At 41.0% G+C, this 21,336-nt stretch overlaps 1 long non-coding RNA gene across 1 annotated transcript; it reads left to right on the top strand.

Annotated features, from left to right (window-relative positions):
• Positions 1 to 8,216: 8,216 nt before the first annotated feature.
• Positions 8,217 to 20,176, top strand: LOC121181532. The gene is made up of 3 exons (XR_005894049.1): positions 8,217 to 8,352; positions 13,614 to 13,619; positions 20,166 to 20,176. It is a non-coding gene; the product is annotated as an uncharacterized LOC121181532 (long non-coding RNA).
• Positions 20,177 to 21,336: the final 1,160 nt, after the last annotated feature.

Raw genomic sequence — 21,336 nt, 5'->3', positions numbered from 1 at the left:
AACAACCTGCAGGATTCAGACCTGAAGGATCTGTCTGATCTTGTGCAGAGTCCAGACTGTAGACTGCAGACTCTGAGGTCAGTAGAGGGTTGGAGTCAGTCCATGCTGCTTTCAGCTGTATTTTACTAAACACAGTTCGTATCAAAGCAAAGATCCAGTGTCTCCTGTAAACATCCAACCTTTTCAGTGGCTGCTTTCCTCATTGAAGCTGTGAGAGGAGAATGGGGACAGGCCTCAGGATGGGACAGAAAGACAGAGACGCAGAGGACAGTCAGCCAATCACAGCAGCCACAAGCTCATTGTGATCTGTTGTTGTTGTTGTTATGTTCATGTCAACAGGAAATAAAGCTGGATCACAGCTGACAGCCTCACAGGATGTGTAGAGACAGTTGTCCTCATTGGTCCAACTGTCCTACCATCACATCTAATCTGAGACTGTTTGTTGTCTCATTTCAACACTAAAGAATTGATGAGTTTGATCTTTGTCACAGCTCTGAGATCAGTCTGACTGCAGCCTGCAAATCACTGGCTCTGATTTCAGAGAAGCATCATGACATTTTGTAAGCATCTGATCACATCTGTATATGTGTCCATCTGTCAGATACTTTCAGTGACAGCCTCCATGTTTATTTGTCAGCTGATATTTCAGAAGCAGATCAGATGTTCATCAACACACAGAGACTCTTTCTTTAAATGGAACATGAGTTGACATGTGACAGCAGTGAATCCATCACTAAACTGTTTGTGCAGTAATGAAGCTTCATGACTCAGCAGTTTATTTCCACTGTGGACTTGAGTGAAATGTTCAGAGGAAACAGACTTGATGCTAAAAGTCTCTGCAGGTGTGTGAGCTTCCAGCTCAGTGTCTTCACTCCAATACGTTAACATGAGAGCTGAGAGGAAGCTGCTACACTACACAGCTGCTCCACTTCTGCTCTGAACAGGACTGAAGTCCCTGCTGCTCTTTATACTGGATGTGCTGCATCAGTGACTGACAGCTGATGAAGTGAGTCTCTGTAAACACTGATTTATCACCTCTGTTGTCTGTCTTCTTCTCTTGACAGCTGGAGGGAGCGATTTTTCTAAAGGTGAGAGTGAAGAGGACGGTGTGTGTGTTGAGAGAGGACGAGCTGTGTCCTGATGATCCAGAGAGGTTGAAGCAGCAGCAGCTTGTGTGTAGAGAGGCTCTGATTGGTCCATGTTACTGGGAGGTAGAGCGGAGAGGAGAGCTTCATCCAGCAGTGACTGACAGAGGAACCAGAAGAAGTGGAGAAGACTCTCAGTGCTGCAGTCTGAACTGCTCTGAGAACAGCTCCACTGTCAAGTCCACCATCATCCCTGTGTGTTCCTCTGGATCTGAAAGAGAATCATCAGTGTATCTGGACTGCTCTGCTGCTGCTCTGTCCTTCTACACAGTCTCTGCAGACACACTGAGACTCCTCCACCTCCTCCACCCTCCACCTGGACTTTGTCTTTTTTTATTCATTCACAGATGCTGAAGTGATAAATCAGATTAATCAGCTCCATCATGTGGTGTGATGGAGAATTGCAGCTAATTTCCACATTATTTTTCTGTCTTGCAGATCTTGGAGGTTCAGAGTTATGCAGTAATTGAACTATTGAACACACTCTGGTACTGCAGATAACATTTAATTGAGAGGGTGAAGAGGCAATCCAATTTTCTGATTGGCTGAGGCTGGTGAATTTTGTGATTGGCCATTTCATTCATGTGAGAACATGACTGGAGCTTGTACAGGAACAAATTCACAAACTGAGGCAGGCAGAACATTTAAACTGGAAAAAACAATGGAGCCTTTCTTCAAATATAATAATTCAATTATACTACAAGCATTATAGTATAACATGTTATTAGAATGACATAAACAGTAAACAAAGTTAAATCAGTTACTCTGATGCAATTACTTTCACTACTACTGCAAGTAGAATAGATATTACTACTGCTACTACTGCTACTACTGCTACAACCACTACAATCACTACGAACTACTTCTAAAAATAACCAATTAGAATTCCTATTGATCTTATAGTTCCTGAGAAATGTAAATATTATACTAGAGGCACTTAAAGAATACTGTTAACATCTACTTTTACACTGTCTCATTAATACAATTATTTAAAATGTCTATTACACCCATTCTCAGTACTACATGAAGCACTACAAACACCACTCCTGAAATACTGTGACTGTGTATTTGGGGTTTCACCTTTGCATTCAGGAGCTGAACAGAAGATTTCCTCTTCTCATTAAGGCTGTAGTCAGGACTTTAGAAATACTGAGGTCATGAGGTCAAGCTTCCTTTAGACAATGTTTTTTTTTTTTCTGTAACTTCCATTTTCTGTTTATCTGGATTTTTTTAAACCATATAACTCATCTATCTAACAGGTCTGAATTCTCTGTGATGTGTTATTTAAATGCAGCAGTGTGTCCCTGAGTTTTAATGAACCTCTGAATTTCTGTATTGTTTCCTGTATGTATTGAATTGAATGGTTTAAAGGCTGTTTACTAACACTAATAATAAATCCAATAATTATTCTGACAACATGCTGGAAAGTTCTTTGAATTCTAACATAATTCAGCAATACCAGACCTAATGTCTACAAACAACAACTTACAGAGCTGCTGCCCTCCCCTATGTTGGTAACTCTGACCATCCAGCTGTTATACTCACACCAGCTTACAAACCCACAGTGAAACAGGTCAAGCCAGAGGTCAGACAGGTTAGAATGAGACCACTGCTTTGAGACCAGTCAGTGGGACATTTTCAAAGAGGCAGCAACATATGACAATGTTTCTGACCTCCAGGAATATACTGTATACTGCGTCACTGACTGCATTAATAAATGTATAGATGATGTGACAGTGGTCAAAACCATCAAGAGGCAAGCCAACCACAAACACAAAAAAAGTTTGCTCTCTGCTGAGAACCTAGAACTCTGCATATAAATCTGGGGATGCTGCAGCAAATAGTCTGACAAGGAAAAACCTGTCACAGGGATCAGAGAGGGGACGAAGCTGTACACACAAAAACTGAACAGCTACTTCATGTGTGATAAAGATCCACATCGACTGTGGAAGGGTTTTCAGAACATCACTGACTACAGCGATCCAGCCTGCCTGAATGACTTTCACCCAGTGGCCTTCACACCAATTGTGACCAGATGTCTTGAGCAGCTGGTTTTGAAACATATTAAGAACAATCTCCCAATAAACATGGACCCCTTTCAATCAAATCAATCCATAGAGGACACCATTTCCACCATATTCCACCTCACACTGTCACACCTGGAGACTCCTACGCCAGAGTCATTTTCATCGACTTCAGCTCAGCTTTTAATACAATCTGTCCGCTTACAGACTGGAGGTGGAGCAGCTTGAAGTGTGGTGCAGATCCCACAGCCTCACCATCAATGTGGACAAAACAAAGGAAATGGTGATTGATTTCATGACATCTGGCAAAGATCAGCACACACATCTCACCATAAATGGTGCTGCTGTGGAGAGGGTCAGCAGTGTTAAGTTCCTGGGTGTGCACCTAGCTGATGACCTGTCCTTCTCCATCAACACCACAGCAGTCATCAAAAAAGGGTTAGGGTTAGACAAAAATGTATCCACCCCCTCCGGAGACTCAGAAAGGCAGGACTCCCCACACCTCACCTCATCACATTTTACAGGGGCACCATCGAAAACATCCTGAGGCTCAGCTTCACGTCCTGGTTTGGCAGCTGCAGGGTGCACGACCAACAACAGCGAGACATTTAAGACTGCCATCAGAATTGTTGGTGCCCCGCTCCCGTTCCTGAAGGAGATCTACCAGCAGCGCTGCATTCACAGAGCAATCTCCATCATCAGCAACTCTCAACCACCCCTCTCATGGCCTGTTCTCCCCGCTTCTTGTCTGGAAAGAGGTACAGGAGCATCAGCTGCAGATCCAGCAGGATGCTGAACAGCTTCTTTGCACAAGTGATGAAACTGATGAATGGACTGTGGTCCCTCCCCATGCATCCACACACCCACGCAGCCACACTGCTGTGAGACAGAGAATGTCACAATCACTTTAGTCACTTTAAGTTACTGTGTGTTTAGTTTTTAAATACTTAAGAGTTTCTTAGTTTCTAGTTTAACAATTTCTTTCTCTATCCACCATTTATTTTAATGTCAGAAGCTGGTGAATCTTGAATCTAAATTTTAAAAACTCAAAGTAGAAAAAATGTATTTTTGTACAGTGATAACATTTTGAAAACACACACTTTACACTGTGCATTCAAGGATCTGCCATTTATGTGATCTGGCTCTTTATCTATATTAAGTTTGATTTTTTAGTGGACATGAGGACATATCACATCATGCACAGTGAACAAGAGGATAAAGTTTAATTACTGTTGGTTTCTGACAAAATAACAGTCAATTCCATTGAATCACAAGATATAATTAAATTAAATTTCTCCTGTGGGTGTTAAGAATACACCACTGAACATCCACCCCAAAAATAACTTTTCAACATTTCTGAAAGCATCTTAAATAAAAAAACAAAAAAAGTTGCTCAGTATTCAGTATATTAGGTGTCTGGAGGTTCCTCAACAGGTCGCCTAGCTTCCTTGTCACCTGCAGCATGAACAGTATAGCTCAATACAAATGATCATCACCTGGACCTGTATTGTAATGATTATCTTTGACCTGTCACAGAGGGAAAGGCTCAGATGAACAGCTTTAATGATTTAATGATTGCTATACCAAATGATCCAATAAGTCATACTATGTTACTGATCTTATAGCTTTATGTTCTTGTTATGGCCACAGCTGTGTGGGAAAATTGGTAAGCTGTCCTTTTCCTCCTCAGTGTGAATGAAGTTTGTGTGATCTGTATCAGGTGTGTGTGTGTGTGTGTGTGTGTGTGTGTGTGTGTGTGTGTGTGTGTGTGTGTGTGTGTGTGTGTGTGTGTGTGTGTGTGTGTGTGTGTGTGTGTGCGTGCGCACGTATGTTATTAGGTGTGTGCAGCTGCATGGAGACGACTGGTTCCCTCAGCTAAAGACTAAGCTAAGTCAGAAATCTCTGTGTTAGAATGGCCTTTGTGATGACAGAGACACTCTACAGGAAAACAAATGCCAAGGCAATGGTCAGACCAACTCATATGTTTTTATTCTCCCAACAGACAGCAGCACAGGTACAGCAGCAGAACAACACTGCAAAAAGGGTGTGTCTAAAAACAAGATAAAAACACTAAATCTGAGGGAAATGTTACTCAAAACAAGTGAAATGATCTGTCCATGCAGCAAGATCATTTCACTTGACAAGATTTCTTGAATTAAGTTTGTAGAAATCTAGCAATAAGCATGTGTAAAGATGTATTCAGAAGGCTTAAAATAAGCAGAAAATTAAGATGAGATTAATTAAAATTTAACTTTTTACAGCCCCAAAATATGTGAAACACAACATTGCATAAATATAACCTAATATATATTTTGTTTTCTTACTTTTAGCAAATCAAGCTGAAGATTGTTGATTATTTAGAGAAAAATACTCAGTATTGGTGAAGAATGACTAAGCTCTGTCTTAATCCAAGCTGGTTCATCTTGAAACAAGGCTTACTTCATCTTAAACTAAACCTTAAAACCTAAAACCTGTCCTCATCTTTAGAATATATAACTCATTGGCTGTATTTCCTATTTTTCAGTTAGTTTCAAAGAACATACATTTGTGCCAACAAAATATAGCCTTTGTGATATTATTGCCCACAGAAGTAGACATTAATATGGCTGAGAAGGGATGCATTGATGTATTGGGTGCTCAAGTTTAGCAAACACTGGTCATCAAAAAATGCCATGGACTGTATGATGAGCTGTGGTTAAGATTGTATCATTTCTTTTCGTCCACATTGTTTGAACATGCTTGAAGACAGAGCAATGATAAACTATTTCTTTCAGATGCTTTTTGTTTAACTCTTGAATCAAGCAACTTAAGTTTGTTACTGAATCTTAAAATAAGATTTATTTTGATGAGACTTTGAGTGAGAGATGTAATGGATCTTATTTTAACAGCTATTTACCTCATTTTAAGATTTCCTGCTTATTTGAGACAAAAAGATCAGGTTGTGCTTGATTTAAGATTATAGTGTAAAGTTGAACACTTCAAATAAGAACATCAAATAAGGGACATCTTGTTGGCTGCTGAACTGTTGCCATACCATACGAGGATCCCGTGGGTCAGCACACTTTCAATGGTGCTCCATTAAAAGGACACAAGAGCTGTTGAGGTAGCTTCACCTTCCTGAGGGTCCACAGGAAGTAGAGTCTTTGTTGTGTCCTTTGACCAGAGAGTGTGTATTTGTTGCCCAGGTCAGATCCTCACTAATGTGCATGCCCAAAAATGTGAAGCTGCTGACTCTCTCCACCACTTCCCCATTCAAACAGAGTGGGTGGTGCTCATCCTGCTTCCTCCTGAAATCAATGATTAGTTCTTTTGTTTTCTTTGTGTTCAGAGTTAGTTTGTTACTGCACCAGTTTGTTAGTCTCTCCACCTCTTCTCTGTAAGCAGACTCATCTGTTTGTTATCAGTCCCACCACTGTTTGTATTAGTACTGCTTTTCATACACAGAGGTCAAAGGTCGCCATAAACACCCAGCGATGTTCAGTGTGTATGAGATGATGGGATGTGGAGGTTAAACAGCTCCTTGCTTCTGTCCCTGTAATGATCACACAGACATGTACACCTGAGCTGCTCTGAGCAACATGAACTCTGTTTCTGTCCCAAACTCTGTCACACCACAATATTTCCTCTGCTGCAGCTCTTTTCTCTTCTCTCTTCTATACTGTGTGTTGGTCTGTTTGGTGACACAGTGTCCATGTGAAATGTGTGGAAGACTCCAGGGTGTGGAGATGTTAGTGTACAGTCGTCAGAGTGAGTGGAAAAATTGGTCCCACAGAAGTCCAATATTATGAAGCAGTAATAAATCACATGTTATTTATTTGCTGAGTTGTTCATCACATACAGAAGAGTCCCTTACTGTACCTGACACAGTGATACAGCAGTGATATAAAAGAGTTCTGCTACACACTTAACACAACAGTGATATAACCTGAGGACAGTTAACTACAGACGTACACTGGCATGCAGCGTAAGTCCAGAGTTGCAAACTCAGGACTCACTCCCAACTTATTTGACAAATCTTTTACCAGACAAATGTCTTCTGATGCTGTAACATGTTTGTTTACATCAGTTACTTTTCATCCAAACTTTCAATCACAGACTTATTGAAATATTCCAGTAAAATTATAGTCACAGTTTTTTGATATGTTTCAACTGAATCTGTGCAACATTTAATTGAACGATGTTAGTGTGGTACAGAAAGACAGTGCACTGCAGTTTAAGTGAGTTTAACATGAAGTTACAGTGGGTGTCATTTCAGTCCTGAGCATCTTTCCAGGACATGTTTTTAAACTCTACAGTTTAAAGTCAGGATTTTGTTCTGCTTGTACTTCATCTGTGAGAGGTCACTCTCTGCTCTGCTTGTTAGAGGTGGAAACTTTGACTCCACTTTGTCTCACAGCAGCATGATGGCAGTGCATTCAGCCTGCTGTAGCTTCACTATATCACCAAACTGCACTGGACAGAGAGTAGGGCTGGGCGATTAATTGAAATTCAATTACGATTTCGATTTTGGTTTCCCACGATTATGAAAAAAAGATAATTGACATAAAACGATCATTGTGCCGTTTGCTTTGCTCCCGTGATCTCATTCTGTCCTGTGACGTAAACGTAGAAGCGCACACTACCTTTTACAGCGGTGCGCTGCACCCCCGCCTCCGAACACAAACAGTAGTTTAGCCCAAGTGTTACACACTGCCATCGCATCACCATTTCAGCAGAGTTGCACCACCTGCACGTTTTCATGAATGTCGTGAGAAAGTTACACAAGATGTTCATACAACAGAATATTTCGCCGCTACAACAGACCTGTGGTCGTTTCTCTGTCATCCCTCCATACACACAGCCAAATTACAGTCAAATTTTCCTACTTCACAGCTATGATAAATTGATAATGATCATCATTATAAATTGATCATTTTTTGATCATCATGATAATGTGATAATACATATATTTTTGTAATCTTAGAGAATGCAATGATGGATCCCAGGATCACCCGTGCAATGGGCCTCTGCAAGAAACTGGTCAGCATCTTCATCATCTACAGCTGGAGAAAAAAGACGGAGCTGACCAAGACACAGAAGAAGCTGAATCTTCTTGCACTGGAGTTTGTTGTGGCATTGAGTACACTACCACATAGTTTTTTATATTTATTTTTATTTATTATTTGCATACATATTATTTATGTGTTGGCTTAAAACTTACTTAACATACACAGATCACATCAAATCATTTTCTCTGTGTTTGTGTCTCTGCATTATACAGTGAACTTCTCCTCCATCAGGACAAGCCAGAGACACATATGTCCACAGTCACCTCTCACCCATCAATAGATCATGCTAATGTTTGTGTAGCTTTTTTAGCTGGAGTGACAGAAGACGCTGCTGTGGAGAAAGAGTTTGAAGAAAGTATTTGCTCAGGGTTTTGGTTTCATGGACACTGTGAATTTGAATTCATTTCTCAGTTTGGTGCTCATGCTGATTCCCTGAAGGTTTGGCTGCCATTTGTTCTGTAAGCCTGGCACATTATGTAGATGGATATTCATACATATGCAATTTCTGTGCTATAGAAAACATTTTGAATTCTTGTCTTATTAAGGCAAAACAGAAGTTTCATTATTTTAATCAGATTTGTTGCCATACGTTATTGCTGTTGGTTTAAAGCTGCTGTATGTTATATATTATTTTCTTGAAGTGTGTGTGAGGTGAAGCTGATTCATCCATGTTGAGTCTGAGTCTATGTCTGACCACATGTTATAAAACTGACTCTCTCTCTGCCTGTGACCCTCAGTGACTCAGTCTTCAGTACTCAGTTCAGGAGAATCCACTCTCCAGTGAAAACACACTGTTGTGTTACTGTTCTGAAATGTAATGTAATGCAATGTTCCTCTATTGATCAGTTGATGAGTCAGTTCTTTGGCATGATTGAGTTCAGCCTCAGAAAGGTTTAAGAAATTCAGTTTAAAGTCTTCAGTGTGTTTCAGGTGTGGGTGACTGATACACAGCTGTAATAACCTGCAGACACAGTACACAAAGCTTCTGTATGGCTCTAATACTTTGTGATGAAATGCTTCCATCAGTCTAATGGCTCTGTCTGTGTCTGATGTCTGTGGAGTCTGAACTGTGAAATGAAGACACGGCCTGTCAGTTTCTCTGGGCTAAAAATTGTCTGTAATAACTCGACTACCAGCCTGAGTTCAGATCACTGCCATTCAACAATTTTCTCACTCTAGCTGTTGTTTTATAAACATTATTGAAAATAAATTGTGTTCTCATCCATTACTAAAGTCTTCCAGACTCAAAGATGAAGATCAGGATCTGATGAGAATTTATTCTCCCTCTCAGGTTTTTGTGCTGTTGAAAATCAGCATCATTTTCCAGCACGTTTCAGTGTAATAGGAAGGTCAGGCTGAGTTAGAAACAGCTGCATGGCTGTAGACTACAAGCTGATCAGATATTGTATGGACCAGTTTTCCTTTAAAGACTTAAACATTTATACCACACTAATTTGCACTGGAGACTGTTTCTATCACAGATGGATGTGAGCTGCTGTCAAGGTCATCATGTCTGTTGTGTGATTGATGTGGAAATTTTAAACTGAAGCAAAAAGTTTTCAGAGTCTGATGCAAAAAACTCATTCAAATGTTTCAGTGCAGGAGATGAAGACGTCGTGTTGCTGTTGAAATAGTAAAACATTTGATTTCTGTTTTTTTTCAGGTGAGTGCTGCCAATGACCTTCAGAAGAAAAAAGAACAAGGGAAACAGATTCAGCCAAAGATCCTCGACTATCTTCAGCAGCATTTAGTGGGTTTGTTATTCTTTGTTTCTACAATGATGGGAGAAGTGTATCCAGAGGGCTGCTGCTCAGATGATAATGGTAGGACACAGACTTTCTTTACAGATACATTTCCTCTGTTGTTCCACACAAACATGGAGGAGAATCCTAACAGGAAGAACCAGCAGCTCTGCTTGGGTCTCAGTGTCAGCAAATCTTTGTGAGAGATGCAAGTTCTAGAAATAAAATGTTGATGCGATTTTGAGTAATTAGGTTCATCACTTTCACAGTTCCCTGACAACAGAACCCAGCAGTGTTGACCTTGTGTTGTAGCTGACAGATGAGTCTCTGTGTTAGCAGACTGGTAGGACTGGTAGTAGGTGCTGGATGTTCATATCTCAGTGTTTTAGCCTTAGGTTTGACTTTGGAGAGAGAGAGAGAGAGAGAGAGAGAGAGAGAGAGAGAGAGAGAGAGAGAGAGAGTGTGTGTGTGTGAGAGAGAGAGAGAGAGAGAGAGAGAGAGCTGACGTGCTGACGTGGTGGTAACGTATTGTGTCACTTCCTGTTTGCTGCTTCTGCACTGTGGTGTTACGAGTGTTATCCTAGCTTATTAATCAACTCTAACTTTGCCGTGTTCTGTGGTCAATCTCTGAATTCCTGTACACGTATATTGCTTTAGTTAAACATCTGTGGTGCACGTGTCCCTCGGAATCTAACACTACACTCTAATCACTCTAACTCTGGTCCGCTAGCTTAGCTGTTAGCAATGGCTTCTCTCTCTCCTGCTGTCTCTCCTGCTGTCTCTCCTCTCTCTTGCACGGTGTGTGAGATGTTTAGTTACTCCTCTGCCTCCTTTAGCGATAATGGTATGTGTAATAAATGTAGCATTTTTGTAGCATTGGAGGCGAGACTTAGGGAAGTAGAGGCTCGGCTCCGCACCATAGATAATCGCCCCGCAGCAGCGCTAGCTAGTCAGTCCCCTGTAGCTGATGCGGACCAGCCTAAATTAGCTACAGCTAGCCGTCCTACGTTAGCTCCTGTCAGCCGTTCCCCGGCAGCTCCCGAGCAGCCGGGAAGCCAGGGCGGCTGGGTGGCAGTCCGAAGGAAACATAGCATGAAACAACGGCCCGTGGTTCACCATCAACCGCTTCATGTTTCAAACAGATTTTCCCCAATCAGCGACACACCCGCTGAGGAAAAAACTCTGGTTATTGGCAGCTCCATTTTGCGAAATGTGAAGTTAGAGACTCCAGCGACCATAGTTAAATGCATCCCTGGGGCCAGAGCGGGCGACGTTGAATCATATTTAAAACTGCTGGCTAAGGATAAACGTAGATTTGGTAAGATCGTTATTCACGTCGGCGGTAATGACACCCGATTACGCCAATCGGAGGTCACTAAAATTAATGTGGAGTCGGTGTGTAACTTTGCCAAAACAATGTCGGACTCTGTAGTGTTCTCTGGACCCCTGCCCGATTTGACCAGTGATGACATGTTTAGCCGTATGTCTTCATTCCGTCGCTGTCGCCGTCAGGAAGCATGGAATAAATTTCCATTGCTATGCGGATGATACCCAGCTATATTTATCTATGAAACCAGACGAAACAGATCAGTTAACCATACTTCAGGCATGTCTTAAAGACATAAAGGCCTGGATGACCTGTAACTTTCTTCTTCTGAATTCAGACAAAACTGAGGTTATTTTGTTTGGTCCCAAACACCTCAGAAACAGTTTATCTAATCATATAGTTACTCTGGATGGCATTAATTTAGCCTCCAGTACGACTGTGAGGAACCTTGGAGTTATTTTTGATCAGGATCTGTCCTTTAACTCACATATAAAACAAGTCTCTAGGACCGCCTTCTTTCACCTGCGCAATATCAGTAAGATTAGGAACATTCTGTCGCAGAGTGATGCTGAAAAATTAGTCCATGCTTTTGTTACTTCTAGGCTGGACTACTGTAATTCCCTATTATCAGGATGTCCAGTTAACTCTCTAAAAAGCATCCAGCTGATCCAAAATGCTGCAGCGAGAGTACTGACTGGAATTAGCAAGAGAGATCACATTACTCCTGTACTAACTTCTCTTCATTGGCTTCCTGTAAAATCCAGAATTGATTTTAAAATCCTTCTCCTTACATATAAGGCCCTCAATGGCCAGGCTCCTTCATATCTCAAAGAGCTGATAGTACCATATCATCCTAACAGATTGCTTCGTTCCCAGAATGCAGGTTTGCTTATGGTTCCCAAAATCTCTAAAAGTAGAATGGGAGGCCGAGCCTTTAGCTATCAGGCCCCTCTCCTATGGAACCAACTGCCAGTTTGGGTTCGGGAAGCAGACACCCTCTCTAATTTTAAAACGAAGCTTAAAACCTTCTTGTTTGATAAAGCTTATAATTAGTTGTAGTTACAGTCCTAGTTATTTATTAAACTTATAGTTAGTCACAATTATCTCTATAGACACTGTTACAGTTAAGGATATAGCCCTTAGTAGGGCTGGCTCAGGCAACTGAATCATCCCCTAGTTATGCTGCTATAGGCCTAGGCTGCTGGGGGACATCCCATGATTTACTGCGCACTTCTTCTTCTTTCTCTTTCTCTCCTCAGACCCACTCTCAAATTTATTAGCCTTTATTACATGTCATTAACTCTGTGTCCTCTCTGTCCCGTAGTCCTGTGCTTGTTTCTCTCTGGTCTCTCTTTCTCTGTACCTTTCTGCAGGTACCTCTGGCTCCGGAGCTGCTTGTCCTATGGTCCTGGCTCCACCCACCTGCTGCTGTTTATTGTTTACAATGATCTATTTCTAACATATTTAATGTTCCGTTCTGCTACAGATAAATATTTGATTAATATTCTTTGCAAACTGTAATGTAAATAATTACCAGTCATGACAGCTTTTTGCCTCCGTGCTCTGTTTCATAATTCTAATCTGCTGAGCACACATTATCCAATAACTGTTCACTAACTGTAATGTAAATACTGACCCACATTGTCTGTATTATGCTGCATGTCTTTCTCCCCCTCTCCTCCATTCCTAGCTGTCCTATCTTCCTCCTCTTCCTCCTTTCACCCAGCCCGGCCATCGGCAGGAGGGTCCCCCATCTGAGCCAGGTTCTGCTCAAGGTTTCTTCCTGTTAAAAGGGAGTTTTCCTTGCCACTGTCGCCTTAAGTGCTTGCTCTGGGGTCAGGCTCTGGGTCTCTGTAAAGCGCTTTGAGACAATTTTGATTGTGGAAGGCGCTATATAAATAAAATTGAATTGAATTGAATTGAATTGAGAGAGAGAGAGTTTGCCCTTTGATGTATCAACATTCTACAGTCTGATGTCACAGGCTGCAGTAAGTGGACACACAGCCAGAGACAAGTTCAGAAGTCAAACAGGAGCAGAAACAGTTGGACTGGGCAGGACTTGCTCATGATTTAGGAAGAAAGAAGCACTCAGATATTTCTGCACAATTATTGACAAGGAAGGGAGGAGCTACTGCTGTTACAAGGACAAGAGGAAACTACAGGAAAGTCCAGATCACCTCCAAGGTTTTCAGTAAGTCAATACATGTTAGTATTTCATGTCAGTGTTTAGTTTAGAAGTTAATGTTTTGAAATGTAATCATACAAGTAATCATACCCATAAGCCCAGTGGTTTGATTGTGTGCTTATCATTCATGGACAATATTGAGTTTTTTGTTAATGCTGATCATGATTGTGAGATATTCTCATGGTTGCTCAACTTCTTAACTTTGTTTTGGTGTGATGCACTGTAGTTTGTGTTAAAGGAAAGGATTTCTAGGAAGTCTGTACTGTCTGCAACAAGATCCTTTCTAAAGAAATTCTAATGGAAATGATGGAGCATAAAATCCACAGTCCCTGTCCTGTGGAAAAGTTGACTTCCATAGTTGAAAAGAAGCAAACATGAGGCTTCAACAGTCTGAGTAGATCAAGTTTCTATCTTCCAGGTATTTTTAGTCCAAAATTCCCCTCTTTGTGTTTCTACACCTAATGTTTCCTTGCAAAGCTGTGGTGGAGAGATGGAAACACAGAGAGGAAATTCTGCACTAAAAGACAAACATTTGAAGATACCCACTTGATTTTGTTGAACAATGCTGATGATTTTTGGAATTACTATTTGCACAGAAATAGGACTGTGGATTTTGTGGCCTATCATTTCCACAGAAATTGTTTAAAGAAGGGATCTCCTGGCAGCCAGTATGGACAGCAGGAAGAATTAGATCAAACACCAGTGCTTTGAATGTGGAAATGGGAATGTGAGTATATCTTTAAGTGATTTGGGTTTTTTATGCCTTTATTATGGACAGTAGAGAGATGACAGTAAATCAGGTGGAGGCAGAGGCATCAATGTTTCCAGTGGAAAGTGAATTAGGGATGTTGTGGTAGATGTTCAGAAGCTTAAGGTTGTTACAGAGGTGCCCTGAAAAGTAGCATATTATGGGCTTTTTCCATTAGCACATAAGCTGTGATGGCATGCATTTCCATTACAGCCTCACAGGAGTTAGCAGGGTAGCTGTGCCACATTGCACTGTGTTGGTCCTGCTTGGTATCAGAGCTGACCGCTGCCAACCTATGACATTCTCCTCCCTTTAGCTGTGTCTGCAGTCGCTACACTCCTGTGTGTCTATGCTGTAGACTAGAGAGAAAGCTCTGTTCTCAATTCTCTCTGTTTTCAGCTCTCAAGACTTTTGCAGCTTCTACCTGAACCTCTGTGATCTGGGGTTTACTTTCACTCCTCTGTTCCAGTTTGGACTTTCAGATATCAGCCTTATTTCACTGTTTACTGATCATTTTCAGCCACATCACAGCTGTTATGTTACTACTAATGCAAAGCAACATTTTGCTGTTTCTTTTAAACTAGGAAAAGGTTGTAAGAAAATGAAATGTGTTTCTCAGTGAGTTAACATCACTTTATTAGTGGTTCAGATGAACAAATCACTTTGCTGTGCAGTAAAGTGGAAGAAACACTTGCAGCGTTCCAGCACAGCTTTAGTGATAGTGGCTGTTCACAGCATGGCTTAATGTGAGTACACCTCCACAATGGAAAACGCAATTTGTTAGAATGAGAAGTATATTGATTTTAGATGTCACATTTCCAGGCCACTCAACCACAAACATCAGCCTCATGGTGGCACTGGAGGAAAAGCCAATGGATCATCAAAGTCATTGGGAGTCATCACCCGAGGATCATAGAAGTCTCAACAAAATTTCATGTCATTTCAGTAGTTGTGAACCTTCCACTGTTGGTTATTACAGAGGTTCAATGGCCCATGAAAAAACTATAATGTAGAGAGGAAATGGAAGACATAATGGACTTATCTGTATAATATTCCCCAAAAGTGATTTCACCCTCCCTCCATATATCGCTGTTTTTGAATATATGTATCCTGTATTAAATAGCAGCGTATGAACCTCAGATAGTAACTGACAGTTGTTTCTACTCTCTATTCAGTTCAATTCAATTTTATTTATATAGCGCCTTCCACAATCAAAACTGTCTCAAAGCGCTTTACAGAGACCCAGAGTCTGACCCCAGAGCAAGCAATTAAGGCGACAGTGGCAAGGAAAAACTCCCCTTTAACAGGAAGAAACCTTGAGCAGAACCTGGCTCAGATGGGGGACCCTCCTGCAGATGGCCGGGCTCGGTGAAAGGAGGAAAAGGAGGAAGATAGGATAGCTGGGAATGGAGGAGAGGAGGAGAAGGACATGCAGCATAATACAGACAATGGACAATGTTAGAGGGTCAGCATTTACATTACAGTTAGTGAACAGTTAGTGGATAATGTGTGCTCAGCAGATTACAGTTATGATAGGAAACAGAGCACAGAGGCAAAAAGCTGTCATGACTGGTAATTATTTACATTACAGTCTGCAAAGAATATTAATCCAAGATTTATCTGTAGCAGAATGGAACATTAAACGTGTTAGAAATGGATCATTGTAAACAATAAACAGCAGCAGGTGGGTGGAGCCAGGACCACAGAACATGCAGCTCCAGAGCCAGAGATACCTGCAGAAAGGTACAGAGAAAGAGAGACCAGAGAGAAACAAACACAGGACTACGGGACAGAGAGGACACAGAGTTAATGACATGTAATAAAGGCTAATAAATTTGAGAGTGGGTCTGAGGAGAGAAAGAGAAAGAAGAAGAAGTGCGCAGTAGATCATGGGATGTCCCCCAGCAGCCTAGGCCTATAGCAGCATAACTAAGGGATGATTCAGTTGCCTGAGCCAGCCCTACTAAGGGCTATATCCTTAACTGTAACAGTGTCTATAGAGATAATTGTGACTAACTATAAGTTTAATAAATAACTAGGAAACTGTAACTACAAGTAATTATAAGCTTTGTGAAACAAGAAGGTTTTAAGCTTAGTTTTAAAATTAGAGAGGGTGTCTGCTTCCCGAACCCAAACTGGCAGTTGGTTCCACAGGAGAGGGGCCTGATAGCTAAAGGCTCGGCCTCCCATTCTACTTTTAGAGATTTTGGGAACCATAAGCAAACCTGCATTCTGGGAACGAAGCAATCTGTTGGGATAGTATGGTACTATCAGCTCTTTAAGATATGAAGAAGCCTGGCCATTGAGGGCCTTATATGTAAGGAGAAGGATTTTAAAATCAATTCTGGATTTTACAGGAAGCCAATGAAGAGAAGTTAGTACAGGAGTAATATGATCTCTCTTGCTAATTCCAGTCAGTACTCTCACTGCAGTATTTTGGATCAGCTGGAGGCTTTTTAGAGAGTTAACTGGACATCCTGATAATAGGGAATTACAGTAATCCAGCCTAGAAGTAACAAAAGCATGGACTAATTTTTCAGCATCACTCTGCGACAGAATGTTCCTAATCTTACTGATATTGTGCAGGTGAAAGAAGGCGGTCCTAGAGACTTGTTTTATATGTGAGTTAAAGGACAAATCCTGATCAAAAATAACTCCAAGGTTTCTCACAGTCGTACTGGAGGCTAAATTAATGCCATCCAGAGTAACTATGTGATTAGATAAACTGTTTCTGAGGTGTTTGGGACCAAACAAAATAACCTCAGTTTTGTCTCAATTCAGACGAAGAAAGTTACAGGTCATCCAGGCCTTTATGTCTTTAAGACATGCCTGAAGTATGGCTAACTGATCTGTTTCGTCTGGCTTCATAGATAAATATAGCTGGGTATCATCCGCATAGCAATGGAAATTTATTCCATGCTTCCTGATAATATTGCCTAGGGGAAGCATGTATAAGGTGAACAATCTTGGTCCAAGCACAGAACCCTGTGGAACTCCATGACTTACTCTGCTATATGTGGAGGAATCATCATTAACATGAACAAACTGGTATCTATCTGATAGATATGATTTAAACCAGCCTAGTGCTGTTCCTTTAATCCCAATAACATGTTCCAATCTTTCCAATAGGATACTATGATCAATAGTGTCAAATGCAGCACTAAGATCTAGCAGGACAAGTATAGAGACGAGTCCATTATCTGATGCTATAAGAAGGTCGTTGGTAACTTTCACCAGTGCTGTTTCTGTGCTATGATGAACTCTAAATCCTGACTGAAAAACTTCAAACAAACCGTTCCTATGTAGATGGTCACACAACTGAGTTGCAACAGCCTTTTCAAGAATTTTAGAATTAAAGGGGAGATTGGATATAGGTCTATAGTTTGCCAAAATGTCAGAGTCCAGAGAAGGCTTTTTAAGTAAAGGTTTGATAACTGCAACCTTAAAAGCCTGTGGAACATATCCTGTAACCAACGAGAGATTTATCAGATCTAATATGTTAGTGCCAATCAAAGGCAACACATCTTTAAGTCTGGTCGGGATAGGATCCAAAAGACATGTTGATGATTTAGATTTAGAAACTATTGAAGTCAATTCAGCGAGATCTATGGGAGAGAAACAGTCTAACGACAAATCAGGACTGGCAGACATTTCTAAAGATGCTGTTCTAGACATACCTACATCATTAACAGTTGTAGGCAGCATAAGATGGATTCTGTCTCTAATGTCTAATATTTTGTTGCTAAAGAAGCTCATAAAGTCATTACTAGTAAGAGCTAGAGGGATGCATGGTTCAACAGAGCTATGGCTCTTTGTCAGCCTGGCTACAGTGCTGAAAAGAAACCTAGGGTTGTTCTTGTTTTCCTCTATTAATGTTGAGTAATAGGCAGTTCTTGCCTTACGAAGGGCTTTTTTATACATTATAAAGCTGTCTTTCCAGGCTAGCATGTGCGTGTGACATCAGAGGATCACTGTAAAACTATTTGAGTGCAATGTACAAAATAAAATAAAGTTGTTGAGCTCTGTAAAGTTGAAATGAGAAATTTGAAATGTTTTTGAGTGATTACAACTCATCTTCTTTATCAAACTTTTACTGCTTAGTTTTACAGTGTGCTTTGACATTAGCAGACAAGAGACATGACACAGCGCTCTTAAGAAGGATGTTAGGAAGCAGTGATGTGTCGGTGGTGAACAAAGCGGCTTTTAGAGCAGGATCTTTAAAGTGAACGATGCAAGCTGACTCCTGCCTGAGAGCTGGAGCAGCTTTTTTGTTCAAGCTGCAATTGATTGGTCAACTACATTTTGTGTGGTGGCGTCTGTGTGTCCACACAGAGCAGGAGGGGGAGGGGGGAGTTACAGACACAGCACACACAGGATCAACCCTTCAGATCGGAGGCATTTGGTTTTTCTTAATTCCAATCTTCACTAAAGACAAGCTAAAACTGTTACCTGGATGCTGATTTTTTCTTTTTGTTCATTTTCATTTATATTTTCGTGTGTGATTCTTTAAGCTTCTCTGTGGTGTTTCCCTGTAAATAGTTAAAGTTAAAAAATTATTATTTATACAATCACAGATTGGATCTTTTTGTCAAATTGAGATGGGGATTTGTTTTTGTACTTAAAATTTATTTTTTGTAGCGCTCTGTTCCATGTTGAGTATAATAAGCCATATAAATAATGTAATAATAATTACGTTTGATGTCATGTATGTTTAGTACATTAGCAATTCATTTTACACATAATTTTACGTTATTTTAGTAATAAATTCACTTAAGCAGCAAAAAAAAAAATCTGAGGAGCCACTTGGAGAGGAAAGAGTCAGCTCAGCTGCAGCTCCAGTTCTCTTAAAAGGGTCCGAATAGTGCCACAGCTGGACACATCCCCCACACTTCTGAAAAGCTTGTTACGCCCCTGCGGAATTCCCATCACTGTATCCCACAGTTGCTGAAAGTACTTTCACTTTCACTGACGTTTGAGGCGCAGATGATTTTCTCTGTCTGAAGGTAAATGTCCGCACTTTTAATGTTTTACTCGTCAACACTTCCTGTAGTTACCTGAATTATCTGACGTTCGAGTTTTTGGTGTTTTATTGTGTGTTTTTTTATACCGCGTTGTGGTGTTTAGTTGTGTAGATTCTGAGTTGTCACTGTAAAGTCGGGATGAGGCAGGAGGAGAGCCGTCATTCATACATGGCGGCGCGCAGAGACGCAGCGGTTTGTGATTCTTCATTCATTCATTATCCTCCATGTTGTGTAGTAGAAGCGGTGGAGTCGGAGTAGAAGCAGAGTGAGCTGATGGTCAGTAGCTGAACACGGAGCCTTTGTTAGTCTGTGGTTCCACTTACTGCTGACTGAAGGCAGCTTTTCCTGCCTGAATCAGCCTGTGGAGGAGGCGGACCTGAGCCGCTGCTCTCCCGCAGTCTGAGCCGCTAAATGCGGTCTGAGCTGGATCCTCTGCAGTTTGCATACAGGCCTCACAGAGGAGTGGATGATGCTTCAGTGACTCTGCACAGCATGCTTTTTTAACATCTGGATTTTAATGGGACACACGCCAGGCTTTTATTTGTGGACTCCTACAGTTTGATTTAAATAATAATCTGGTGGGTTGGATTCTGGATGTTTTAACCAACAGGACACAGAGAGTGAGGGTCAACAGTACATTGTCTGACCAAAGGTGTTCTTCCACTGTTTGTCCTCAAGGGTGTGTGTTGTCACCACTATTGTTCATTTTATACACAAACATGTGTCAGAGCAGACATGACAGCAGAAGCATCATAAAGTGCTGATGACTCAGTTATTGTTAGTGTCCTCCAGGACGGTGAGAGCAGCCATGGACCAGTCATTGATGATTTAGTTCAGTGGTGTGAGGAATCCTACCTGCAGCTAAATGCTACAACAACCAAAGATATGCTCATTGATTTTAGGAGGAAACCCCACAGGCACCAAGTCACTTTAATTAAAGGTCAGACCATTGAGTATGTGCAGTCTTACAAATATCTTGGGACTATCATTGACAGCAAATTGACTTTTGAAGAAAATTGTGAAGTGGTTTGTAAAAAGGCTCAGCAACGTTTACACCCTTTCCACCCTTTGCACTGCCACTTTCAGCTTCTTCCCTCCGGGCGGAGGTTTATCGTCCCAAGATGTAAAACCCAGTGATATAAAAACAGCTTTGTTCCTGCTGCTGTCACAGAGTTGATACATTGCTCATACTTACTTATTTATGGATTTATTTCATATTTATTTATTATGTGGGTTTTAAGTTTATTTTCATTGCGTGTAACTTCTTTCTCTTTTTCAACTTCTTTTAAACTAAAAGTTTTTATTATTTTTACCTTTTACCAGAGTTGTTCTTTATTGACCCTTCTCTCTCTCTGATCCTGATTGGTGGAGCTTTGAGCACTTTTACTTTTATCATCATGTTTATAGTCAGCTGTGTTGGTTTTTTGTTACATTTCTTTGTGTTCTGTGTATATGTGTCAAAAGGACGTCATCATCTGATCATCTGACTGCAAAACAAATCTACCTACAGGTACAAATAAGGTAACATGAACCTGAACCTGAGGATGAGTTCAGTTGATGTGCAGATGAATGATTTATGTTTTCTCTCCAGATGAAGGTAGAAAGTGTGTGTGAGCTGATGTGGATGTGAATTCAGCATCATGAATCAGTGTGAGGACAGAGAGGAGGGAGCCCCTCCCCCTAAAAGCAGTCTGTGTGGGGACCATGAGATCCAGACCAAAGCTCAGAGGTGAGATGAGGATCTCTAACTGTCCATGACTCTTCTCCATGTCAGAGCTCAGCACTCACATCACTGCACCATCATTATTCACACTCAAAGCTCTGTGTGTGTTGTGTTGAAGGCCAGAGCAGCAGCACACACCAGACTCTGCTGGACCTGGACCTGAACATGGACCTGAGCCCAGCTGTGTGTCCATGAAGAGTGACATGTCAAAGGATCATCTCATTGATTTCAAAGGAGAGCCTCCCTCTGCTGTAAAGAAGTGAGCTGCAGCTGAGTTTAAAATGTATCAGACAGCTGTCCTGTATAACTGGTCTTCTATGAAAGATGAAGTGATTGTGTTTTATCTCCAGGCTTCATGAATGACACAGTATAT

Source organism: Toxotes jaculatrix, chromosome 5 (genome assembly GCF_017976425.1).
Source record: "Toxotes jaculatrix isolate fToxJac2 chromosome 5, fToxJac2.pri, whole genome shotgun sequence".
NCBI classification, from domain to species: Eukaryota; Metazoa; Chordata; class Actinopteri; family Toxotidae; genus Toxotes; species Toxotes jaculatrix.
This window is presented reverse-complemented; position numbering and strand designations above follow the sequence as displayed.